This window comes from Leptosomus discolor, chromosome 4 (genome assembly GCF_034619465.1).
Source record: "Leptosomus discolor isolate bLepDis1 chromosome 4, bLepDis1.hap2, whole genome shotgun sequence".
NCBI classification, from domain to species: domain Eukaryota; kingdom Metazoa; phylum Chordata; class Aves; order Leptosomiformes; family Leptosomidae; genus Leptosomus; species Leptosomus discolor.
Window position 1 is genome coordinate 41,093,515 of NC_141394.1, and position 18,474 is coordinate 41,111,988.

The window sequence follows — 18,474 nt, forward strand, 5'->3', positions numbered from 1 at the left end:
TTCTCACCAAACAGGAAGGGCTGGTGGGGAACGTGAAGTTCAAGGGCAGCCTGGGATGCAGTGACCATGAGATGGTGGAGTGCAAGATCCTTAGGGCAGCAAGGAGGGTGCACAGCAAGCTCAGTACCCTGGACTTCAGGAGAACAGACTTCTGCCTCATCAGGGAACTGCTTGATAGAGTACCATGGCATAAAGCTCTGGAGGGAAGAGTGGCCCAAGAAAGCTGGTAAATATTCAAGGATCACCTCCTCCAAGCTCAGGAGTGATGCATCCCAATTAAGACGAAGTCAGATAAAAATGCCAGGAGGCCTGCATGGATGAACAAGGAGATCCTGGACAAACTCAAACAAAAAGGCAGCCTACAGAGGGTGGAAACAAGGACAGGTAGCCTGGGAGGAATACAGAGAAAGTGCCTGAGCAGCCAGGGATTTGGTTAGGAAAGCCAAAGCCCTGATAGAGTTAAATCTGGCCAGGGACATCAAGGCCAAAAAGAAAAGTTTCTATAGGTATGTCAGTGACAAAAGGAAGACTAGGGGAAATGTGGACCTCTCCAGAAGGAAATGGGAAGCCTAGTTACCGGGGTTATGGAGAGGGCTGAGGTACTCAATGATTTTTTTTTTTTTTTTTTTTTTTTGACTCAGTCTTCACCGGCAAGTGCTCCAGCCATACTGCCCAAGTTGCAGAAGGCAAAGGCAGGGGCTGGCAGAACCCACTGTAGGAAAGGATCAGGTTCAAGACCATCTAAGCAACCTGAGAGTGCACAAGTTCATGGGACCTGATGAGATGCATCCAAGGGTCCTGACGGATCTGGTGGATGAATTTGCTAAGCCACTATCCATTATATGTGAGAAGTCGTGGCAGTCTGGTGAAGTTCCCATTGACTGGAAAAGAGGAAACATAACTCACATTTTTAAAAAAGGAAAAGAGGAAAACCTGGGGAAGCACAGGTCAGTTAGTCCCACCTTTGTGTCTGGCAAGGTTATGGAGCAGATCCTCCTGGAAACTATGCCAGGGCACATAAGGGAAAATAAGGAGGTGACTGGTGACAGCCAACGTGGCTTCACTAAGAGCAAATCATGCCTGACTAATTTGGTGGCCTTCTACGATGGGGTTATATCATTGGTGGATAAGGGAATAGCAGCCGACGTCACCTACCTGGACAAAGCATATGACACTGTCCCACACAACATCCTTGTCTCTAAACTGGAGAGACATGGATTTGACAAATAGACCACTTGGTGGATCAGGAATTGTCTGGATGGTCACATTCAAAGAGTCATGGTCAACGGCTCAATGTCAAAGTGGGGACCAATGATGAGTGGCATTCCTCAGGGCCCGATACTGGGACCGGTGCTGTTTAACATCTTTGTTGGTGACATGGACGGTGGGAATGAGTGCACCCTCGGCAAGTTTGCCAACGACACCAAGCTGTGTGCTGCAGTCGACACGCTGGAGGGAAGGGAGGCCATCCAGAGGGACCTTGACACACAGGAAAGATGGGCCCGTGCAAACTTCATGAAGTTCAACAAGGCCAGGTGCAAGGTGCTTCACCTGGGTAGGGGCAATCCCAAGCACAGATGGCATGGGTGGGTAAATTGATCAAGAGCAGCTCTACAGAGAAGGACTTGGGGGTGCTGGTGGATGAAAAACTGAGTATGAGCCAGCAATGTGTGCTTGCAGCCCAGAAAGCCACTTGCATCCTGGGCTGCACCAAGAGAAGCGTGGCCAGCAGGCTGAGGGAGATGAATCTCCACCTCTACTCTGCTCTGGTGAGACCCCACCTGCAGTACTGCATTCAGCTCTGGGACCCCCAGCATAAGAAAGACATGGACCTGCTTGAGTGGGTCCAGAGGAGGGCCATGAAGATGATCAGGGCGCTGGAGCACCTCCCCTATGAGGACAGGCCGAGAGAGTTGAGGTTGTTCAGCCTGCAGAAGAGACGGCTCCAAGGAAACATTCCAGTGGCCTTCCAGTACTTAAAAGGGGCCTACAGGAAAGGTGGGGAGGGACTCTTGATAAGAGAGTGGTAGAATGAGGGGTAACAGTTTCAAACTGAAAGAGGGTAGGTTTAGATTAAATGTTAGGAAGAAATTCTTTACCGTGTGGGTGGTGAGACCCTGGAACAGGTTGCCCAGAGAAGCTGTGGCTGCTCCCTCCCTGGCAGTGTTCAAGGCCAGGTTGGACGGGGCTTTGAGCAACCTGGTCTAGCAGAAGGTGTCCTTGTCCATGGCAGGGGAGTTGGAATGAGTTGATCTTTAAAGTCCTTTCCAACCCAAACCAGTCTGTGATTCTATGAAGTGGTCTTGTCCTCAGGAGATTATAATATATGGTATTTTTTGATCACTAGTGAAAAAAAATTAAACCGTGGATTTTTTTTTCAGAAATTAGTGGTTGTTCGGTTTCTTGGTTTTGTTGGGTTTTTGTTTGTTTCAGTACAGAACCTTAAACTTCTTGAAAAATTCTGTGATATTAGATGTCTTTAAAAGTTATTGAAGCTAGAGACTATTCAGATTGGTTACTGACTTTATTTATTCTGCTAAGCTGAGAAATTTCTTGACAAACTTTATTGTGTGGTTTTGGGTTTTTTTTTGTCGATTTTTTTTTTTTTTTTTTTTTTAAATTTCTGGAGCAGATGTTTGTCTTATGTGAGACATAAATTGTAGGATGTGGCAGAGGTGATGAAGTTTACACTTTTCGTAACCTTCAAAAGTTGTTGTAAAATCACCAGCTGTGTTCCCATGGGTTTCTCACTCAAATGCCCTACTCACATGATTTAATTGAGGCAGTTCTTGAACGAAATAATACAGATTTGCTTAATTAGGTGAAACATAATCCTGAAATATGAGATTTCTATTTTTTCAAACTCTTAGAAACCCTTCTTAAATGTATAAGCCCATATATTCCTCATGCTGTGCAAAACTGTTCCAAGGGAACAAAGCCAGTTGAAAATTCAGAAATCTAGTGGAAATAGATAACTGAGAAAGATGCATAATATTAAATGTTTGTACCAAAATTTCAATCTATAGTTAAGGATTAACAGGAATTCAAAACCACAAAACTTTAAATTTTTATTGGTGACTGGAGGATTCCTGACAACTTGCATCGGATCTCTTAATCACACAGTGCAAACTGTCAAGGACAAAGCTGTTGGGCAAAATGAAACTGCAAGTCTACCAACCCCCTTTAGACTTTCTAAATTATGTACAAGACTGCTTTAGCCTACTGAATATAGTTGAAGTGGAAAGATATGAATGTTGTTGTGAGGCAGATTTTATTGTACTTCCTTGCAGTATATAATACTGTGTGTTGCAGAGGTGAAAACCAAAACATCACATATTTATTGAAGACCTCACAAATAAAGTTTATGAACGTCACAAGTTTTAAATGAATGCTTTAACATTAATGAAAATGCTATTAAGAGATAAATGTTAATATATTTTTCCAATAAAAAAGCTGAAGAAAGAGAATACTTGAGGGAGGAAATTTTCCTTCCTAATTCTCGCTCCATCCAGTCCTAGTAAAGGTCGCTCATTGCATAAATCCTGGAGAAGTACTTATTAGAAGCATTTTCCCTTAAAAGGTGTATAGGAGTGGAAAGAGATAGGCACCTATATTTCACAAGAATCAGAAAAATAAAAGAAACTTAATTCTGTGCTGTCAGTCACCTAAATGATTTTTGTGAAGTTATAAACCTAATTTACGGAAATTCTGGCAAGTAGCAATCAGTTTTTCATTGGCTGGAATAATGGAAAACCCAGATAATATGTCACCAGGGCATAATGGGATTTAACCTGCAGAGAACTAGTAATCTTAACTCAAACTCGTTCAAAGGAATGCTTGGGCATCCTTTCACAAAATGTTCTGGTGCCTCAAGTTTCAGCTAAGTTTTGCTTAGGTGCAGTGTGGCTCCAGCTGGCTTCACATGTTCATGCTGTGACTTTGCTAGCAAACCTTTGCAGGCTGTGGCTCCTGGGAAGGGCACTGCTCATGTGGATATGCAGAAGTCAGCTTGGATGTGGACTTGCTTAATAACCATTTCACACCTAACTGCTTCTAGGTCTGTAACTGCAGTCGTGTCATATGTCAGCAAAAGTAAGTGTTCAGAGCCAGACTGCCTATTCACAGATACTAACTCTGACTGCATCAGAGGCATGACTAATTTGTAACCTGTATGATTAGTGGCATGTAGATAATGGAGAGTTTTCTCTGTGTTTATTAGTGCTATAGCAAAACCTATGATGAAATTAAAATTAATGTTTTGAAGAAGGATCTAGACAGTACAGTAAACATGGTTTCATGTTCTGTTTTGGTGTTGTTTTTTTTTTCTATTCTCTGTTAAGTGATTATTTTCCACTGTGTGTATGAAGTAATGCAAGGAAAAGCAGCACGTGACCCTAGAACTAATGAGGTTTTTCTCAAACTTATTGTTTGATTCATCAGCTTCAGTGACTTCCTTCAAGCAACAATTCCTAATTTTCAAAATTGGAAGACCCTAGTGTAAAACCTTGAAGCTGTCTTTTTCACAACAGGAATAGCTCATTTATTCCTGCCTGCTGTTGTTCAACTGAGACGTGTTACTTTGCAACACAGAACTTTGCCTACTGCTCATGATTACTTACTTAAGTATCTTTTTCAGGAAGCTATGACCTAAAGTTGAGAGTTCAGGTAAATACTAATTTCTATTCTTTGTTCATTATACTGGTGACTTTCCACCATGAACTGTAGGCATTCAAAGAAACACGATTTATATTACTAGGATTCTACCCCTTCTTCCCTATTACCTCATACTTATCTGTCGCATTTTTAGAGATTTAGTTCATTCTGAAGGTGTCTAGCTTAATAATTCTGAATACCATTACTGGTGGGTTTTTTAAAGGTAATCACAGCACAAGTTGCTTAGGCAACCTCCAGTTCTTCTTCAAAGCTAAAGAGTTGAGGCCAGGTTTCATCTCTGTGAGTACTAACTGATCAAAACCATATGATGCAACAATCCAGAATAACTTAAAATTTACTTGCAGTTTTTGTTCATTGTGAATATAATTAGTTATGCTTCACTATTAGCAAAAAGTACTGTCAAGCAAACCTATTTCAAATGTTCAAAGCTAGTTAAATTCATTTCCTGTTGATCTGAGATTTCCCCATTATAAAACAAACAGTAAGCATAGTTTATGGATATCTCAATTTATGCTTGTTGGAAACTAGATTTTGCAATATAAATATTTAGATACACTGGATCTTCAGAATTAGGTTAAGCATATGTCTGAAATTTAGATTTATGACAACGATAGCGTTGTGATGGGTTATTGTACAATGTGTTTATCACAATTTTTTTTTTATCAATTGTAGTTCATCAGCTTCAAATATATGATTAGTTCAAAATCTACTAGAGAGGTTTTCGGTGATAACTATGGGTTATTTCTGTAAGTAGCTTAAAAATGTTTAAAAGATCTTAGTAGATTTCCCTCTGAGAACTATTGTTCTTAACTAAACAGTCACTGAACAGGAGGATAGAGAAACAGCAAAAAAGTCAGTGGGGCAGTTACTGGGAATAAGAGTCTACCTCTCTTGCTTGTCATATACCAAGTAGTCTTGGTTTGTTTCTGACTAGTTGACACAAATTGGAAGATTGACCTGCTGCTTCATTTTCAGAAGAATATTTAACATATTTACCTATTGCTTGATGAGTGTAGGTGAGAAATGAATTATTCTGTACAAATATAGACTGAATGTCTATATAAACTCTTATCAGGGAGTTTAAATTGATGCTGTACTGGGAATGCGTCTCATTGTTTCCTATTAGTTCTTTATCTTGAAAGAAAAAGATTTAAAATTTGGGAACCCAGAATTCCCACTACTATATATGAATTACTTTATGATAGGAATTTTGTTTCAAATGTCTTTCTTCCTAAGAGGAGGGATAAAAATGAGTGAGCATAAAATATGTTATATTTTGGATAGCAGACTGTTTAGTGGAACTATTTTATTCAACTGCCTTACTGCTTACGCTGTAAGCTTGTGATAGCTTTCTGCTAACCTGATAAGTTGCCTGGCCTGATTAGTGGTTGTCAGTAAAGTATGTCTATATAGTGTTGTCTTAACATTTAATTAGATTTATATAATCAGCATCCCCTGACATTACTGTCATAATGGTACTGGAGAAGACCCTAATTAGTAAACTCCCATAGTGTTTAAAGAGTGTGCTTGACATTTTTCTCCTCTATACATTTTGATTATTTTATGAGTTTTTGAATGTGAAAAATGTGCGTACTTCCCCCCGCCCCCGCCCTCCCCCCCAGTGTGGGAGCAGTTAGTGGCAAGCAAAGAAAAATGTGTAATTTTCACACTTTTGATACCATGCCTCTTCGTACTTGTGCTGAGCTTGCATGAAGGAAAACATATTTTAATTCCCAGTGTTGTTTCTATTTCAGGACTTTTTTGATACTCTTGTAACTTTAAGGACTATATGGTGCCTTCTGTAAAACTGTAAAAAGTATTCCTTCTATAGTAGAGCTACTGCTCCACTGAAAAGCAAATTTGATCTGTCAACTTCATTCTACGCTGCCACTCATGTGGGCTTTTTACTTGGTGGGAAAAGAACTTTATGGGATGAAATTTTGCATGTATGATAACAGAAAGATGTATTTCTCTCTATATTATGGTGGACCTTGCATTTAAATGTTATTTTAAAAAAAGTGAAAATAAAAACTGTATCTGTTTTGCTTGATGATGCGATCTGATATCAGGTAGAGGTATATTCTTAGTGCAAATGAATTTTCTATTACAGTGCGGGAAACATAAGGCACGTAAAATGCATAAAATTGATCTGTATTAACAACATCAGTTAACACTCTAAGCGAACTGCAGTCCCATTGGCTGTCAGTAAAGACTTAAGTAAATATACATGCAGGGAATCAGTTATATTCTGTGTCTGAGTATTCTGCCCCTTCCTGAGGACGCCATGTTGTAGCGATTTGTTGGCACAGACAAATGGGTTGTCATTCTAAACATACTGGCACATCTCCTCTGTCAGCCTGGGGAAGTTCTGATCCTTCAAAATGTGACATAGCTTCAGCACAGACACAAGAGTAACAGACTGTCCTTCATTTCTTAACTCGACCGTAAAGATTTGCAACATGGATTAATGAGCCTTTAAACATGGCCATGGAAGGTCAGCTATAAGAAAGTGCCCAAAGACCACTGTCATGTTAAGCTATAAGATTCCTCTTTATGCTGCTTTGCTTTATTACATGCTCTCTGCACGTTTCATTTTCCCATTTTTCACATCACAGATGTGTGTCTTTGACCCTACTGTTCGAGTATCTTGTCTGCACTTTTCTATTTGTCTTTCACTTACTCCTATCCACTTCCACCTGATTATCAGGGGTCTGACCTGGATTTGCTATACCCCAGGCATTGCAAAAGCTGAGGGAGGGGATGGGATCTTTATTTTGTTCTTGGAGTCTTTTAAAATAAGTACTTCAGTAGCAGTAACAAGCCAGCCTGTATGTAATGATTTTCACCAGCACATTTCTTTTTCCCCTCAAGATTTCTTGAAATGCTGAGAAAAGTTTTGGGGGTGGCTGGCTTGCAGTTAAGTATTACTTTTACTTCCAAAGTTAGTTTCTCTCTGTTTAGCTTTCTAAGTAAGTGTTAAAGTTGAATATAGGCCAACTACCTAAGTGTGCTTTTGCATTCATCTTGGTTTTCCATTATTTCATGTTGCCTGAGGCAAACTTGTTTTCTGTGGAGCTATATACAAAGGATCCTTAATAAAATGTCATCTGTTGAACTAGTACTTAGCAAGCATATTCTCAGTCCACTTGTGCATTTGAGGAAGAGAGAATGGAATGGCATTGGGAAATAGTATGCTTACTCCAGTTAGCTCATTGAGACTTGTAGCATGGCATATATTTCAAAATTGTAAATAAGTCTCTTGATAATGTAGTGAAAATTGATTTGTTCAAGTTACATGGATCTGTAGATGTGCTTTCATAAGTGCTTGGTTTTGTAATGTATTGGTTCTAGCAGTTTGCCAGAATTTTGTTGATGGAGTTCTTATTTATTAACTCTTTTCACAAATGTTTCTAGTTTAATATATTTTTCTGAAGAGAATAAAAACATTAGTGCTAGAATGGAAGGTTGCTTGATTGGTTTCTTCAAATGAGAGTGCGTCTTCATGTAAAAATGCTGTGATTAGAGATGAAAATAAATGGTATGACAAAGAACTAGAAATGTCAATGTACTACAAACCTGAATTAAACCTTAAAGAAATCACAATGTCTTAATTCATTGTAAAATGTGTAAATGTCTACATTAATAAAATTGGAACTTCAAGGAACTGGGCAGCTAAAGAAAGGAGGCATTACCTATGTACCAGCTCAAGAGGCTATTTTATACAGGAGAAATGCTGTATATTTTAGTGATTGGAACAAAAAGGGTATGTTGATTGGTTCTGAAGGCAGAAGAAGACAGAGTTGGTAAGTGAAGAGGGAGGGACAAATTTTCAGAAAACAGGAAAAAAACAGTGCATTGGGAAAAAGAGCTGAAAAAACAGCCAGCCAGGGCAAGTATTTATGCACAGGAGGGACTCTGTGTCAGTGAATTACATTGCCTGTTTGGGCTGTGGAAGCCTTTAATTCCAGATCTTGTTGAATCGAAAACATGGTTACCCTTGAGGAGGCATTTAATGCAGGGCATCAATGGTAGACGGTATCTTTGGAAAGCTAAGGCTTGTCTCTGTTACGCCTCATCTGTGCAAGGGAGAGAATAGCACATTCATCTCTCGGAGATTATGAGAAAACAAAGAATTGAAAATTATGGGGTGCTCCGGTAGTACAAGGCATAGGCATGCTAAATACATGAAGTTAACTCATTAAATGACACTGCAGAGCTACTCAAGTTATCACTGAGCTTATCTGAGAGGCCGTGTGACTGCTTAAGGAGGTCTCACATCACTGTGCGGTAGATCTCATGAGGGCAAGGCTTATGGCTTAGCCAGGGTGCTGCTCTTTGGTACAGCAGTTAAACAGCTTTTGGAATGGGACTTTTGTACAGGACTGCATGGTGTTACGTAGCTGCACCAGGTCACACACAGGCATCTCTACTCCATGCTTTATCGCATGGTGTTGTCACACCAGTGCTGGTGTCCTTATAGCCTAAAGGAAAGCTGTATGGATGGTAGGAAAGTCAGAGGAGGTTGTAACTGCAAGATGACATGCTTCAGGAGACTGTCAGAGGCAGAGATCAAACCTTCTGGGTGGCACAGGATGAGACTTGTCTGCCTGAGCTGCTACACCACAGCCACAGCAGAGTTGTAAATCTTTCTGTGTTCACCCCATCACTAAAGGGAGCAATGCTGTGCCATCAAGCATTGTGTTTGTCTTCTGCTGTACACTCAAGATCTCAGTTTTATAACTTTTCATTTGTCAGTATCCTTGCTGATGTCTTCTTTCTTTGACATTCTTTGGAAATACTCGCAAGAGGGTGGATACGTATTTTGTGCTTAGTGCCATTTTGAAATAGAAGAGAGAAACTGATGCCTTGTTTTACACTTTAGTTAGAAACACAAAAAATACTACTTTTTTTTTTTTTTTTGATGTTTGTGAAGAATGGGATATTATAGATGTGACATGCGTATGATCTGTGTGAATCTTAGCTCACTGACAGCCGTGAGAGTTATGATAACTGCATGCCCTGCATTGTTTTCATCTTGCAAAGAAGCAAACCCCAATATTCTCTATGGAAAATACTTAGTAAACCATTATGGTCTGGTATTATAGTGTTTTTAGTTTTGCTCAGCTGTCAGTACTGTTAATCATTTGTCCTCATATTCCGTTAGAGAATTTTATAAAATGTTATTGTTGGATTGGTTTCTGGCTGCATTTAGCTTATTTTTATTTTTAATAACTAGAGTTTCTAAGGAATTTACTCCTGAATAGTGTGCAATACAGTTATATTCACCAATACATATTTGTATGTATCCTGTGACTCATGAATAGTCATGAAATAGTTTATTTGAATACTAGGTGACAGAAAATTCAGGATCACCTCTGGAAACTGAGGTGCAGCTATTTTCTTGTTAGTAACTACAGACCTGAAATTAGTTAGAAGGTGATATTTGATATTCTGTTGGAAGGTACTTGTTAAAACACTTAATAAAGTTAAGTTGTATGCATTATAGTAAAGAAAATTCTGCTAAATATTTTGAAAAAGGCTTATGTTATGATTAACTGGTTATACTATCTAATAAGTTGATATAAGAGCCAAATTATGTTTGATGAAAACTTGTAACAGATCTGCTGAAGGCAGAAAATTTAGATTCCTTTTTAATAAAGATTAAATAAGCCCATTGAATAGTTGTTACCACTGAACTAACTGAAATATACTATTGCAGGTAAACCTTTTTCATACCCTTCCCTTCTTATATATATTATGATGATCGTGACTTAAGATCTGACCTCTACTTGGAGGAAGTCATGACAGATGGCCTATCCAGGGTTTTTCAGGATAAACGGATTCTGGTTATTTAAGTTATAAATAATTACTGGCCTACTGGCCTAATGCTGCAGTTACTGCTAACAGCTTAAATAACTACTCCCTTATGTAAGTAAAGTATGTGTTAACCTAAAAGCTAATAATTATGTTAATAAACTTTTGAATAATATTACTCTGATAATTTTTGACTGCAATTTCCAGAAAAGAAATACAAAAGAAGTATGACTGAAATAGCTGAAATAATACTTTATTTAAATGGGATTCTGATTAGACAATAATAACAATGGTGGCATAATTATTGGAAGCAATTATTCTTGTCACTGGCTGCTGTCAAAAAGTAAATGAGGAAATACTTGCAGAAATTGAGTAGGAAAAAAAAAGTTGAGGAATTATGTAGCCCTTCTAGTTTTTATGTTTGTAGTTTACTTAGTGAAATAAATAGAAATGTTTTACCAAATAGATAATAAATCTGGAGAGGTGCCAAAATACTGGGTAAGTGTCAGTACGGCACTCTAAACTGGAATTAGTGGGATTCTTAAGCGTGTCTTCAAATAGTTTCAAATTAAGCCTGAACCTAATTTATTATAGGACGTTTTCAAAAATGAGGCAAAACATGAAAGACTAAATAACATGAAAGAAATAAAATTTTTAAGTGTTAACTTACTACTCACCCTTTGATGAGCATTTGTTCAGTGGTATTGCTTTTATACTATGGTTGTTTGGGAAATAAAGCACAAATAGTCAAAAACAGTAATGAAACATACTTTGACATAAACCACTTATTTAAGCACTGTGAATTAAAAAAAAAAAAATTGACAATGATATATAACCACATTCTTGCTCATCCTTAGAGTCAGCAGACAATACATGCTGAAAATAGGCTGGGTGTAATGGACTTAAAAAAAAGTTTTGTTTCATCTTGTTTCTGTATACAAGCTGAACCTACTAGAAGAGGTGAGAATTTCACAGAAGTGTTTCTGTCATTGTAGTTGGAGTGCGGTGATCGCTTTCCTGTCATTCTGATGTTGCTTACCCTAAAAGAGATTCTGAAAACTATCTGAAATTAATTAAGAAAAATTTAAGAGACCAGCAAAGATAAAGTAGCAGTGGCCTTCTGGTATAGCCTGTCATGCAACAGAGTTGTTACTGATAGCATTATGAAGAGCAATAGTATCTAAGCAACAGGATATGCCTTCCTTTCCAGCAGCGATGACCATTGTCTAGTGTAGGTGCTATGTGAGTGACCTATCACAGGAGCAGTATCTGAACTGCTCACAAGCATAAGGATTCTGTGTTTAGGGTTGTCAAAGGAGGATGGTTTATGACTGCCCAGAACTCTGTATTTGACAGAAGAACTTCTGTTAAAAGTACTTCCCTGACAAAGGGGAGATACTTCTGTTGGACCAAGCATGGTCTTAGCACACTGTGACGTGTGTACTTCTGGCACTTCAGTGTAATGTGATTTAATGTGATTTTCCCTTTATTCTTAAAAACTCATTTAAATTCAGTATTAGTCATCCATCCTTTGAAACAGGGGTGTTTAGTGGTTAAATTTTGTCTTTCAGACATCTAACCTTCTACTTCTGTCTTCATCTTCGTATTTTACTTCAATAGCGAGCTCTGCCTGATTTGAGATGGGTTTTATCTTACACCATAAATATACCCTTCTTCCCTAAATAAACCATGTAAGAATGAGGAAAAGTTTTACAAGATAGATGTCTTTTACATATGCAGAACAAGGTCCGTTCAAGACTTTAGCTTCTTATGTGCTCTGCATTTGGATAACTGCATGCATAACTTTATGAGTTAGTTAATGCTTTACCTTCTTGTGGATTTTCTGCATGATACACTTTCTGCTATTTCTGTGGTTTCACTGAAGGATTGCCATCTGCCAAGCGTTCAGTATGGTTTTAACGTGTGTGCTTACCAGCCATACCTTGATTGATGATTGAAACTGGTTTAAGCTGCTTGGCAATCATGTATGGTTAAATATATGCAAACTCACAAAGCAAAACCATGTACTTTGTTCTTGTTATCAAATCTGTGTTTGTTTCAAGACTGTTCTTTCTACTTGGAAGTCTGATGCACCCTTTCATCACTCACCTGTAGGCAGGGATGTGCCAGGACCACATACTGTTGTAATGCTTTTGAAAGCTCTGAAGACAATTCAATGGAGACATCTAACCTTGGAGGAGCAAAAACATTCCCAGGAAGAGTAGCTGTAATATTAAGAGCGAGAACCTTTTAGAAAACAAAGTCATATTTGATGATGGTATAGAGGTTGCTTATTAAAATATTTTGAAAAAAAAAAAAAAAAGTAGAATTAAACTCTGCATAGGCAAATGCAGATTTGACAGTATCTACATGTGTAAAGATTTTTTTAAAAAAATATCAGTACCCATAAATATACATTTCTCCTTCTAATTTCTAAACATTTTCTTCTTGCAGTCTTCACAAGTGCAAAGAGGTAGAATTAGAAAGCTAAAAATTTACCACAGGGAAAACCTGTCATGTTTTCTCTAAAGAGCCTTGAGTGATTTAAAATTGCTTTCTGCTTTACACAAGAGATACTTTTAGTTGTGAAAAAAATAAAAAAAAATAGTGTGACTATTAAGACAAACACACCCACAATTTTTATATCTTTAGTAACCCAAAGGGCTACTTTCTGTGAAAGTTTTTAAAGATTTCTTGTCACTCTTTGGGTGTAATGGTTATGGACTGGTTAGACAAAGCAATGTTTGCTGCCATAATTTTTGTACCAGTCATCTTACACTGATTTATTTTCAGTAATTGAACAAGTTTGAGTGATGAGTGAAATTTGGATCCTTACTTATGACAAAAAGGAATCAAAGCCTTAAAGGGCTATGGATGACTTAAAATACATATTAGCAGTGTAACAGACAAGAACAAAACATAGTTTGGCTTTAGCTGGAAATAATGATACCGTTAATTATGGTACAGGAGTGTCAAAATAGCTGCTTTATAGTCTCTGAAAATTCATGGGATAATATAGGTAGTAATTTAGGAAGATGTATAGCTGACACTTTGCAGGCCTGAATAACAATTGAAGCAAGTTCTAGAAAATGTGATTATAATAAACTTCTAATGCTCTAAAGAGCAGTGCGAATACTATTGTTACATTTTTAAAGAGCTGCTGAAGTGACACATTTGGTAAGCACAACTGAGTTAAATTGCAACTATTTTGTCTTTACAGTAGGGAAATGCATTTACTTGTGCCTAATTGAGTTTACTCTTTGAGTAGTGCCCTAGGAGCGTTTCTGAAATCAGTCATTAATAAATAGGAGAACATGTTTGTATTCAGATTCTTACATCCACTTGATGCAGAGCTGTTTGTGTACATCCAGTAGCAATACAAGAAAACTGGTATCATTAGGGTCTTGATTGGTACCATCATTCTAGGTGTCAGCTGAGTAATATATAAGCATGCATGCTTGTTTTCTGTTGGTCTCTGCAATTTTTTTTAGTGAGGCTAATACATTAGGTGTATATTTTAGCTAATTGCTGCAAGTATCAGTCAGGAAGATAACATTTTACTAGCTTGATGGCCTTTCAAGCTACTGACATTGCGAGTTATATTAATTAAATTCTGGACTCACAAAATTATTCCTCAGTTTGGAAGGGCAGATGATAGTCAGCACTTCTGATGGAAAAAAAAAAAAGTTTTTACATATTATCATATTTGTATGTGGAAACCGAATTCCCCCCCCCTTGACTTTAAAGAATCATCACTGAATTGTATTGAACTTTTAAAGCTGTTGGCACAATCACATGTATTCTAATATGAGATGAGCTGTTTGGGTTTTTTTTTTAATAGAGAGGCAATTTTCAAACTTCAGGTTGAGCTGCTTTTTTGTAAAAATACAGATTTAGAATCATGCTGTTTTGCTATGGCTACACTGCATTGTCCTTGTGAAACACAGCAGTCATAGGATGATATTGACTAGCTGGTTGGGAAAAGCCTGTGGCTCGCTTGTAATGCAAAAGTAGCACAAGCTATCAGAGCTTTCTAGTGCATCCAGCCCATGAATTTATGTTTGTATTCAAATTAGAATAATTGATTCGAAGTCACAGCTTGATAAGACTCAGACAAGAGATATATGAAGAACAACAGGGACTGTATTTCTCTTACCAGAGCTCAGCAATTGGAGGTTATTTGCATTTCATTATTCCTGCAGCTCTACTCCTGGAATATTTTGATGATCTGCCAAGTCATGCAGTGGGTTTAGTTGTTGGACAAATACCATCACTTTGATTGCTGTTGGGAATCTTCAAACACAGAGAACAAAACTATTTAGCTCAGATAAAGAACAGTATGTTTTGTGTTCGATTTCCTGCAGTTCTTTGGTAGCTGTTAGATCCTGGTAAGGACTGAAAAAGCATAACCTTCTCATGTACTTCATCTTAATTCAGCCTTTATTGAGGCTTTTGTTACCTGAATCTAATTATGTTCCTGAATTAAGCTTACCAATTCTTTTCTCTCGCTAGATTAATGAACTTTTTTTGGAGACATTATGCTTTTATTTCATATAACTGGCTAATTTTTAATACATCATCCTTAACTAAACCCCTACTTATTTGGTATTAATATTGTGCAAGATGTACTTGAATCTGTAATTCTGTATGTCCCTTTGCTTGCCTAAATTATAAGTAAAAATTGTCTTCCCTGAAAAGGTCTGAATAAAGTAATTCTTTTATTTTTAAACAAATTTGTAAGGGATGAATTAAGGTTGTGTTTTTTTTTTTTTCAGGGAATTTATTTGAGGTGGTGGTTCTTCAATTGTGTGAGCAATTGCAAAGTCCTCCTTTCAGTTGTGATCTGTACAGTGGTAGTCATAATTTTGATTCCTTAGGGCAAAGAAAGAAGAATTGCAAATGTTCCAAGAGGTTCTGCACCCCAAGAGGAACAGAATAGGACTGTAGCTATAATCAGATGATTCCCTATTTTCACAGGTACAGGCAGTGTAGAAAGGATTGGTTGATCACTTACTGAGGGGTGATGGTGGTATCACTCTTTGGAATGGTCTCCTTGCAGATCCTTGGAGGGCTGTTGCCGCAGGTAGATGGCACGCACTGATCTTGGGCATCCACTCTTCACTACACCTGTGGCGCAGGTAGACTCTGTGGAGCTCTAAACTGACATGTTTTTAAAAGGCTGTAAAACTTTGAGAACCTAGACTTCTTGCCAGCTGACATTATCAAGGATCTGCTGCAAACTGTTAAAATGCCATATACCTGTCTCGACTGTGTAGAAACTCATAATATAATGACTTCAAATAATTGCCTTTGTCATACTGAACTACGGCTGTTGTCTGGGGTTTATGGTTCTTTGTTAAGTTCTGAGTACCAGGAGTATCCAGCTGTGCAGAGTTATTTTGTAGAGTATTCACTAGACTAAGTTTTTTTTTTTCACTTCATCTAAGATCAAACTCAAATTGTGTAGTATAACACGTTGTATGCTTATATGTGATGTGTAGAGTTGTATTCTCAGGTTGATTTGGCTTATATCCACCCCAAGTGTGAGGAGTGTATGTCTCTCGAGATGATGGACTTTGCATTACTTCTGTACACTAAACACATCCCTAGAAGAATTCACTGTACACTGAAACACTGCAGCAATATAGGCTTATTTCCACTAAAAGTTTTCTTGAAAATTTGGTAAACAATCAGAAACAAAGAAAGTAGCCTGACACAAAGCTGTATTAAAATACAAGCCTAAAATAATGATAATACAATAATTCATCAGAAGTAATAGAAAATTAGAAAGGGTCACCACTGAAGACCTGATGCTTTCCCTCTTAAGAAGTGATCAAGAGTGTGATGGTTCAAAAGGAAGCTTCAGCTAACTACTCGTGTGAGCAGCTGCTCATCAGTAGGCATAGCAGACTTTTAATCTGACCTTAGAGCTCTAGGAACTTGGGAACCATATGTTTTATTCCTAGGGTATCTTTTGAACCACTTACCTTAAAGATACTAGGTTAATTTTACTGCCTTTGCAAAAACATGTTTGTGTGCATTTGGTCCAGAGAAGGAAGTGTAACAGTAATTATTTAAAGGTTGAAGTTTGGGGTTGTTGGTTTTTTTGTTTTTTTGTTTTTTTTTTTTTTTTAGGAGTAGAAAGATTGGATATTCTTGTCCAGTCTTGGGAAAATGGTCAGAAAGTTTTCCATCTGAACAGTGTTCTGGAGAGAGTATCTTTTAAGTAATGATTGAACTATTAATTTGAAATCAGAGTGAAGACTTTCTTAAAAGTTATATGCTTTTTTTTTTTTCAAGTTCACAAAGAACCAAAGCAGTAAAAAGGGCTCCCAAGCAGTGAGCTGCACCAGTGAATGTGTAGCAAACTTTTTCATGATGTACATTCAGAGAAACATGAAGTCTAGGATCTTTTCAGACATAGCAAGCCAAAAATGTGTATGTACATTCCTCTGGTGTGTAATCTTTGTATAGTATTCTGGGGAAGACTTCAAAATTTATTACATTTATTCCAAATATGCATTTTGTGTTTTTCTATTTTTTAAGGATTTTTTTTTTTCTCTAGACAGCATTAATCTCTAGTTTCCAGGTATCTGCACAAAAAATGAACAGCAATAACTTACTGATCATGGGAGAATGCAGTTCAGCAATCATAATAAATGAAATCTGCCCGTAAGTCCTGTGCGTAGTAAAATGTTTTACTAAAGAGTTACTGGTTGATTTTACCAAAATAGAGAACCACTTCCAGAGCAGCAGAAAGAAATGGTTTGTCTCATTTTGAAAAGTCTAAATAATACTGAAACACTTTCTACTTGAAATTTTGAATGACAAACAGGAGATTCCAGAGACGCCAGAATAGTTTTGAAAAGACATTTTACTTTCTCAGAAGATTTTATGTGCTTCTGTTTAAAAAGTGGTAGATGGGATGGGGACTAGTTTAATTAGAAGTCAGACTCCACTGTTGTTTCAGTCCTGTTTAGTTGGTAAATAATATTTCAGCACATGATGTAGAAATTATGTAGTAGAACCTTGAAAAAAACCCCAAAATTCTAATTGATTGTCTCATATTAAGTGCTTGTCTTTCCAAGTTGCAGAGGAGGACACGTGCATATGCTTCTCTTTCTGATAATTCTGATTCTCCAGTTTCACTCACAAGTACTTCATGATATCTTGGATATACAATGAAAAGCACTTAAAACATGGTTTAATTTTTTGTATCTGTGTACAGATTGCTTAAATGCATAAACTGTTCTTTGCTATTTCCTTTACTCTTAAAAACAACCAGTTTGGTATGTAAAGTCCTGCTAATTGCATTGACAAAACTAAGGAAAATAAAGTCTTGGGGAGCTTGCAAGATGGTGGATGCTCTAATCCAGTGGAAATCATAAGTTGGTGACAATGAGTTTAATTGGTGCTTCAGTTGGATTTTTCATGGTGAAGCCTTTGCTGGGTTGTATTCATGCCCTGAAGGACCAAGTTCCTGTAAGTCTACAACTGCAATCTTTTATGATGGAAAAATGGATTTGACTCCACAGACAGTCAATAGGCTGTGTGGCAGTCTTCATGCTACTAATGCTTTACTGGCTTGTGTTTTTATCTTATGTTAAGTTTTCAAGAGACTGAAAAGTTAATAAGAATTAGTTCACCTGTACACTCAGTCATCTAATCATCTCCAGTATAATAAAGCTAAGGCTAGCCCACTTATTCCTTACTATCAGTTCCATGAGGTTGTGTTGAGAAATACAGCTTCATGCGTTTCATACTTTGAACATTATATATTAATGGTAGGTTTAGAAATCGTAGAGCTGTAGTTGTTCAAGAAGGGACTGTAGTTTCTCAGAATCAGAATGTGGGAAGATGAAAGCCTGCTGTAAACACAAGCATGTCCTGTGTATTGTGTGGAGATATACTGCAGAAAAAATAAACCTACTTTACAAGTACAAAATATTAACTGACATTAAATAGGTGCTACTTTACTGTGTAAGG